We start from the raw sequence: 9,835 nt of genomic DNA, 5'->3' as shown, positions 1-9,835 counted from the left end.
AGAGTGAGTAACTGCTCTCTATATTGCGATTTCTGAATTTGTTGAAGTTATCTCTACCCCTTAGTGGTTAATATCCTGCTACTACTTAATAATTATATTAATATAGAATCATAGCCATGTGCATGACTGCTCAGCCAGTTTACATTTATCTTCTACCTTGCAGTTATGTATGGTCATATGACTAAGTTCTCACTAATAGAGTATGAGTGGAAGTGACACATGCCATGTCCTTCTCTAAAAATGAGAGATCATGAATGTCTCCACTACATTCTTTTTTCCTTTCTAGTTAGAACCCAGATGTAGACTGACTCAGCATTTACCATGCAGACAAAATTGCCCTAAAGGATAGTGGAGGAACAATTTAGAAGAAACCTGGTTCTTGAATGACTGAGGAGCAGAGGTACCCCACAAACCTAGCACACTTAATTCAAACCTGTTTCATACAAAGAAGCAAACTAACAATTTTTAAGCCAGCTATTTGGGGTCTCTTTGTTATAGCAGCTTAGTTTTACCCTAACATAACTGCCAATCAGTTTTGTGCCTCTATCAACTTATATGTTATTATTTAGTTAAGCTTGCTTATACATTAAACTATTATCCCCTTATTTCCAAATCTAAATGAGTGTTCAATCCAAAATAAAATAATTTCTAATCTCTAGAACATGGTCATGGTCTTCTCTGCCAGTATGTGAGCTTAAAATATTTTTACTCTTTCGATTGCTTCCATTTTCAGTACCTCCCATCCTTTACTAACTATCTCATCTCATTCATACCTCTTTTAGACTGGACTAATTTGAAGTAACCTCTACTTTGTCTAACTATGAGGGCCATTCCTTTCTGAACAAGTCACAAGACCATGTATCAATTCCCAAGTGAACCCTCTTCCTATCTAGACCACTTAAAATGCATTTGTTTTATAACAGAGTTATTTTTATATTTAGTTTTAATCTCATCAAATATGTCATAAATTCTTTGAAAATAGAGCAACTTTGTAACTTTTATAAAATCCAATAGATTGCCATAAACAAAGAAAATCAGAAAAAGCTTGTTGCCTTATCTTCTAGTCTCCATTGAAAGGAATCAGGGTCCTAAGGGGAAATGGATTCATCTTGCAGGTCAAGAAACATAAAAGATGAGCCTGGAACTTGTTGTCCTGGCAGAAAGCAAGGAAGTCAGCCAGTATTAGTAGTAATAGATCAAAAAAAAAAAAAATCAACCTGAAGAAGCTCTAATAATCAAAAATGGTAGAATTTAAACATCAGTAAGCATAACAATTTACACGGGAGGGATGCACACATATGTTTAATTTTCTCCCCAGGTTATGCATGAAGAAGGTTGAGACAGTCACAGAAGTAGATACCTTGTACAAGGTCTGGCAGATCGTAAGTTCTCATTTAACCACCACTCTTCATAGTTTTATAGTATGAGTGCAGAAAAATACCTTTCTCTGACTCTTTTTTGTTCTAAAAAATAATTTCACTGATGCTTGAGAGGGGGAGAAAAAAACAAAGAAATATAGAAATAAAAGAAATAAAAAAACCCAAAGGTATAAAGGAAATCTACATACTATTTTCTTCATCTTTAAGGGTCTATGAATCTTTACAGATGTCCCTGCTTTGACTGTTTAACCCTTACTTATTTATTTTTTCTTTAATCCATACTCCACTTCAAATTTTACCTTAGCATAATACATTGTTCTATTCTCCTATTATTTCAACGTTTCATCAATTAAAATAATTGTTCACAAATATAATTTATTTTCTGTAAATTAGGGATTATAGGTATGAAGATTAAATGAGTTTAGACATAAAGGATATGAAATACTGGCAAGAAATTGAAAGTACACAAATGTTAGATACCACTATGGTTGTTATTGATTCCTATTTTATATTCCACATGTCAACTGCATATGAACTAAAAAATGGAACTCGGAAGATTTCTCAGTGTTATTTATATTAAGGAAATGAAAGTTTATGCCTATTGAGGGATTAAATGAAAATATTTTAAAAATAACTTTTATTAGTCATTAGCTCTAACGTTCAAGAACAATTTATTGGATATATGCCAAGAATCAGGATTTTATTGAATAAGGCTTTCCTTTTCCCTGCCCTCTTGGATCTTATAGTCTAATAGGAAAGACAGATATTGAATAATTAAAAAGCTTATTTTGAAAAAGAACACCCATTGGAATCCAATTAATGCCACATTGTTAATTCAAATTTATTGATAAATAGCTTTATGATGCTAGGCATAAAGTTTTTAAACATGTCTGAGAAGTGATTTATCTAATAAATGCCACCAAACATTGAATTATAAGTGCATTTGTTGTCCAATTGGAAATGTAAAACTAGAGATTTGTTATTTAAGAATTAAAAAAAATATTTGCCTCTTTATCATTATTTTCTGTAGTTGTATACCAAAGGAGATAGGGCTGTGAGAATGGTTGACCCCAGCGAAGGGGAGTATTTATCACTGACATTGCTTAGAAATGCCTGTACATAGTTACAGTTAAAAAGCTAACCAACTTTTAGTCAGTTTTATTACTGTTTTAAAATTTCCTGTCAACTACCCAGTATTGAAGTAACCTGGAGCAGAACACTCCTATACTGTCCTTACCCATTGTTATGCCACTGATTTCCTGAAATGATTTTGGAATCACAAAAGCAATAATGCTATAGAAAATAATGGTTAATTTGAACTTGTGTATTTTTTTTATTTCCAATTATGTCTATAGAACATTTGTTATATACCAGGCATGGTCCCAAGTCCTTCTCAAATATTAACTCCAAAATACCTTATAACAACCTTCTAAAGAACATACAAAATGTTTTTTGTTTTTTAAAGTATAGCTCAAAAACTATTAAGTTAAAAAGAGTCAGGACTGTTTTTCTATGAGCAACATTATTGGTAAAATTTAAAAACTGTTTTGTACTGTAGAATTGAGTTTTACTTTGTAGACTGAAATAACAACTGCTGTCTGAGAGGGAATTAATTCGACCTCTTTGAAATGCTAATTGAATTCTTATCTACAAACCCAATATTTGCATTCTTGAGCTATGTAAAGGAAATATAAAATCCATAGGCTCGATGAAATGATAAAAGACATTTGTTTAACTAAATCATTAAAGAGAAACACTTTCATTCTGGATGTTTAAGTTCTGTCCTACATGTAAGAACAAAACAGAATAATACCAATATTATTTGGGTTCTTTTGACAATACACAAAAGAATATTTCATGAATAAAAATTATAAAAGACAATATGATTACATCTTCAAATAAACAAGTGATTTCAGTTTGATTTCTGTGAGTTTAAGAACTTAAATTTTTCACCTGCTTCCAGTTATTGATTCTTCTAAGTCAAATATCATTTACTTTTTATATTTTCCTATAAACATATTTGTTATAATTTTAATTTAAAAAATTATTAGATAGTAGGAAAGTTTATGGCATAATTTCCAATAGATCTAGTTGATGGTAATAATTCATAATAAAACAGGTACACAATAATCCACATGACACTATATATTATAAACAATGAGTGCATATTTCCAAACTCTAATACTACTATCAATTTCAAGAAGCCCTACTTTCAAAGTACATTAATGTAGTGAATTTCCTCTACCGCCCATTGGAATTTCTTGATATAAACTAGTTCAGCCCAAACGATTAATATCATTTTGTATAATTCATTTGGCCATGGCTAAAGTTTTCCATTTTTAGATTTTTACATGAAAATTGAATATATAACAACACTCTCCTTCTCTTTATTATGGCCCTACCATGATTGCCATAAATTAACTATAATCCTATGAAAATACAATTGTGTTATATTTTAATTATCTAATTCTAACTATAAGAGAAAAAAGTAAGTTTTCACTTTTCTATATGTAATAGAATTATGTGTACACAAAAGGATATTTTTTATATTGATTCAGGTGCAGAAGTTATTTTCCATTAAAACTAATGTCATGCCATGGAAAGTTTTATAGATAAAATACTCTTATGATAAGGTGCATGCATGTTCACATGGGTGTGGCAGTGGAAAAGAGTGAGAAATTGAGGGTTCTAGAGGTGTTGATTTAGATGGAATATAATTATACTTGAAATTCTGATGCTTCAAATCTCTGTGAATCAAAATAATGTATACATGAAACAAATTGATCAACAGGCCTTCTTTAATAACTGACATGTTAGCAAAGCAATATTGAACCAGGATTGAACTCAAGTCAGGCTGTCACTTATGATTTACCTGGTGGAGCATTTTGTTTTGAGTGAAAGTGAGTTATATCTTTGATTAGAACATGCAGAAAAATAGAGCCATCAAACAAACAGAATAGAAATTGACTTGTCTAAAAACTTCTATTGAACCAAAGTCAGTATTTATCCTCATTCTCACAAATGTTAGCTTACATGACACAGGACTCAGTTGAAGCTGCTGTATAAAAATAATAGCAGAGAATTTGCTATTGCTCTAAATATACTTTAAACTGCAATAAAGGAGCATATTGAATTATATCCTTTTGCTGTTTTTTTGTATACTAGATGCATATTCATAAATTCATGATTAGTTAATTAATATGTATTATCATTGCCTCTAGGACTGAAGTTGATCTATTATCCTAGAAGTTTAGAAAGAATTCTCCAAGTATCAACATGACTTGCTCTCAAGAAAAAACGTTTTCCTTCTTGTTGGTTTCTTAGAGATCATCAAAATGCCCTCCATTCTCTTCCTCTAGTTGTAATTTTTAATTGATGTTTCAGGAGTTTAGGATGAGGAAGGAGGTTTCCAGAGAGTCTGACACCTTATAGGACAACACTAATATCAAGAAGTATAACTTTCAGGTAAAGCCCAGTAGCTTAACAGAAGATTCACCTCAAGAGGGGATCAGAGAGACAATATTTGTCTAGAAGAAGGTATCCAAGGAGACAACAGACTCATTGATGACCTAATTTATCTAACCACCACACCCGACTTGCCTTTACTAACTCTTACTCATTCTTCAGAACTCAAGTTAAATAACATTTGAACAGACAAGTCTTCCCTGACCCCCTGACAAGGTTAAGCGCTTTGTTACACACTCATAACACTCTCCACTTCTGCTTTGTATAATTCATTGTTATTTGTTTATCTTTGAAGCTGTGTACATTCAATTTTACCCTAAATCTCCAGTGCACTGCCCATAAGAGACCCTCAAAAATATTTGTTAAAAAAATAAATGAATTAACTGAGATCAGTAAAAGCAGTTACATATTATTCTGGGCTTCTACGAAGAAAATCTCAAATATAGAGTTTGAGGTCGAAGAGTCAATACTGGACTATCTTTCTCTAACACTTATAAATTCTTTCCTTTGGTTTGGAGTGACAGCTTTCAGTTTGTTTTAGCATAAAGAATACAATTATCCCTATGATACCTTGAGAAACAAACAAAAAAAATACTTAATTTTATAGCACACAATCTACAATGCCACAAATAATTTCACCAGCTTAATAACAAACCACAAAGCAACCATTTGAATCTTCTACCTATTTTTTATGTGCTTAGAGACCTCAAGTGTTACCAGCCACTCTGAATTATTTTTAATAAGCAAATGGTTGACATTAGAACAAAACACACGTACTTGAGCATGCACAACAAACATCATACAAAAATGTTGTTAATATCATAACTACCTCATACATTAGACTGACATTATGCTTAAAAACAATAGCAAAGCAATCATAGTCACTGTTAGACTATGAATCACATATTTTGACTCATTCAATGAAGATAGTTATTCATTTAGCATCTCCTGATGATGATTCTGTACTAATTCTACTGAATATTGCTTGACACCAAAATTTGTCATGTAAATTCAGTTTGAACATTAACTAGAATGAGAAAGAATGTATTTTCAGAGGCCGGGCCTGTGGGACAAGATGGAGTTCCTGCAGGTCCTAAAGCACGGCCTGCAGCATGTCGGTGGGCACGGTGGCTTCCGAAGCTATCTACGAATTTTATTCAGGGCAAATGATGTGAGGGTTGGTACCTTAGTGGGGGAAGACAAATATGGAAACAAATACTATGACGACAACAAGCAGTTTTTTAGTCGTCACCGATGGGTAATATATACTACTGAAATGAATGGAAAAACCATGTTCTGGAATGTGGATGGTAGCGTGGTTGCCCATGAATGGTAGCGTTGGCTTCACTGCATGACTGATGATCTCTAACAACAAAACCGCCTACTCCTCAAAAGTTCATCTGGGCAAACCGCATATTCAATGTGAGTGGCACTGCAGAACAATATGTACCTTATTCCACTACTAGAAAGAAGATTCGGGAGTGGGTCCCACCTTCAACATCTTACAACTAAAAACAATGAAAAATAATTTAAACATGTAAAATATGAGGCTTTTCATGTAATTGCACTTTTACTGCTTACAGTTAACGTGATTAAAATTGTTTGATTAAAAAAATGTATTTTTATAAACAAATTACCATCTCTTTAGAGTGCCAATGATAAAATTCCCAGTCCACATTTGGTCTTCAAATATCAATGTCCTGTCACTGCATTGGGAACTTTGTTTTTAATTACTCAGGATTCGCTTGCAGCAATCTTTTCCTTTTCCCTTCTCACTCACTTTTTGGATAGAAAAAGGACAACACATTCCAGGCAGTTTAAAATCTTCTCTGGTGTTATCCATAGGCAGTCAGTCAGAAAGCTTTCTAAGGAGAAATCCTTCCAAACACTGAAAACTATACTTGAGTATTTTGTAAGGCACTTTGTAGAGATGGAAATAAATAGAAAAAGCTACAAGCTATCAAATTCACTCCCTTAATGTGTCTTTGCTGTCATATAAGCAGGATTGAATTCAAAACTGAACACAGCTTTGAAAATTTGCTTTTCTCAAGAAAAGTGTAGCCTTGAGGAGGAAGTAATTACTAAATATGAGTAAGGGAAGGGAACAATGGGCCAAAGCCCAAACAGATCATTTTAGTTGTTATCAGAGGGTTTCAGAGTCAGGAAGAGGAAGAAAATGGTATGTACATGTTTGACATTTTAATATTACACCCTCATTAGCTGCTTTCTAAACTCTGAAATGTTTGACATGTAATTTAACTACCCAGAAGATAGACCATTTTCTCTAGCCCTTACAGAATGATTCTGTTTAAATTAGGAAAAGAACAAAAGAAGAAGGAAAAGAAGGAAAAGAAGAATTAAAAGGCATCGTGTAACTATAATTTTAGACATTTACAGAAAATAGTTGAAAACATAATATTCATTACTTGGGACTATCATGAATCACCTCCAATATATTTTTTAATAGAAATAGTAAGCTATTCACGAACACTTTTTTTAGATTTTACGAACACTTTTTCAATTTTACTGGACATTGTTTATTGTATTGATGAGGGAGAGGATGCAAACATTTAAATATTTGTGCAAATTTAAGTTTAAATAGTTCTATTTAATGAGCTCAATGAATCTGTACCGTACTTACATAAATTCCAGAGATAAGTGTTGATGACTTTCAAGTTATCTACTAGAGAAGAGGCGATGTTTGCTGATTCTTTGTTGACTGTTAGCACATTTCATGCTAAAAAATTCCTGCCAAATTTCTTATAAAAAAATAACATAATAAATTTCTTCAGCACAAAAATTCTTCAGCATAAAACTTATTGTTAGGCAACAGGATCAGTAGCTTTACTATCCTATCAAATGAGTAGAATTTAATAAGCATCTTATTTTTTTCTGTTTCTAATTCTAGAGCCACAAAACTAACAATTCATATTTGAAAATCATAAGTGAAGAGAAAGTGGGAATATAAACTCCTCAAGTGCAGGTATTGTGTGATTTCTTCTCTGAATCTGGAAGATTCTCAGCAAATGAGGATTTGGTTTATCATTTTTGTTTAGTGGTCTGGTTCAGAAAATAGTTTTATTAAAAAGTTCTGACAATTTTTTCTGCAAAATTTTTCATATTATGTCTATCCATTATCCCTTTTGGCACAATGTGAAATAAGTTTATTGTGAAGATTGCTACCAGGTGAAATATGCAAAGTGTCTTTTTAATTTCTCTACTTATAGCAGTCCCCCCTTATCCATGGGGGATATGTTTGCCAACCCCCCGTGGATGCTAAAACCATGGATAGCAACAAACACTATGTGTGTGTGTGTGTGTCTGTGTGTGTGTATATATATATATATTTTTTTTTTCCTAAACATACATATCTTCGATAAAGTTTAATATATAAATCAGGTACATAACTAATAACAAAAAAGAACAATTATAACAATATACTCTAAACTTATGTGAATATGGTCTCTCTCTCTCTCAAAGTATCTTATTGTTCTGTACTCATGCTTCTTCATGTGATGATGTGAGATGATACAATGCCTATGTGATGAGATGAAGTGGGCTGAAATTTTCCATTTAATATTTTTAGACTGTTGTTGATTGTGGGTAACTGATACCTTGGAAAGTGAAACTGCCGATAAGGGAGCCTACTGTAAATGGTTTTCAGATCCGCCTTTTAGTGGTGACTTTATTCTAAAATATATGAAGAGATTATGAATGTATGTTCTGTACAATAAATATTTAATTGATTGATGGGAAAAAACTGTTATCTTTTTTATGTTTTCTATTGTTCTGACTAATTTAATTAAAAGAATACATTTATTTTGCCCAAACTAAGTTTAGCTGCTTCCTATTAACCAAAGAGGTTCATTCTAACACATCATAATAAAATACGTTTCCGATACAATGGATAAATTAACATGTACTACATGTACTCTTCACAATGACAGCTGCTGAAGTTTTTACTCCTTTGGGGTGGTGGAGACAAAAAAGTAGTAGAGAAGAGAGAAAGGATAGATCCTTAAAACTTCTAGTTTCATTCATGCCTTCTTTCCCACTTACCTCTAACATACTTACTCTACACCATCTCTAGACATACAGAATTCATAACTTACTCCACTGCCATATTCATCTAGCCTTTGCATTAATATGTAAGCTACTCAGAGTTGAAACAATGTTTTTATTTAAGTAAATTTACACTCTTACCATCATTGCATGAGAATTCTCATTTTTCTCATATACTGACTAGGCTAATAATATGTTTCTAATTTGCTAATCTAGTTTGGAAAATATAATCTCATTTTATGCTTATTTTTCTGATTACCAATGAGATTAAATATTATTTTTGTTTACCAAGCATTTGTATTTCTTTTCCAAATGACTTTCTTATACTTTATGATAAGGTGCATGCATGTTCCTTGTTGTTATGTGGTCATTTAAAAATGATTTATTGAGTATAATTTTCTAGTTCCCATTTACTTCTAAATGTGTTTATACCTCACTGTTCTTAAATCAGTACAAGCAGATTTTTCATCAAGAACACAACAAATTCCTTAATTTAATCTTCAAGTGTCTTCAGTATAGAAAATGACAAAAATAGAGAGTTTGAGAAATATATTTATAGATACAATGGTGAATTTCTCCTGAGAGTTACCCAATCAGCCACTATGAACATTGATATTAGGCTATTTTATTATAGCATTAAGGAATTATTTAGAATACTTACATGCTTTTTCTTATCAAATTGATTTTATGTTTGGAAACAATTACCTTGCAACATCACTTAACAAGTATAAATGAATTAAAAACTAAAGCTTCATTTGTCACATTTAGAATTTTTAAGTTTTCTTAAAGCAAAAAGATAGCATATGTTAACAATGAGGGAGATTATTATTTGTATACAATATTATTTTTAAATAAAATTTAAAAAATATTTTAACAAAAAGATGGACAGAACAATTTTATAAAAATTATCTGATGATATAATGTAAAGG

General features: G+C 31.7%; 1 pseudogene; it reads left to right on the top strand.

Annotated features, from left to right (window-relative positions):
* The first annotated feature begins 5,913 nt into the window (after positions 1 to 5,913).
* On the top strand, positions 5,914 to 6,356 carry LOC120596626 (NADH dehydrogenase [ubiquinone] 1 alpha subcomplex subunit 12-like; annotated as a pseudogene).
* Positions 6,357 to 9,835: the final 3,479 nt, after the last annotated feature.

This window comes from Pteropus medius, unplaced genomic scaffold (assembly GCF_902729225.1).
Source record: "Pteropus medius unplaced genomic scaffold, Ma_sr-lr_union100, whole genome shotgun sequence".
Taxonomy (NCBI): domain Eukaryota; kingdom Metazoa; phylum Chordata; class Mammalia; order Chiroptera; family Pteropodidae; genus Pteropus; species Pteropus medius.
Note: the sequence above shows the minus strand (reverse complement) of the source record. Positions and strands in the feature narration are given on the sequence as shown.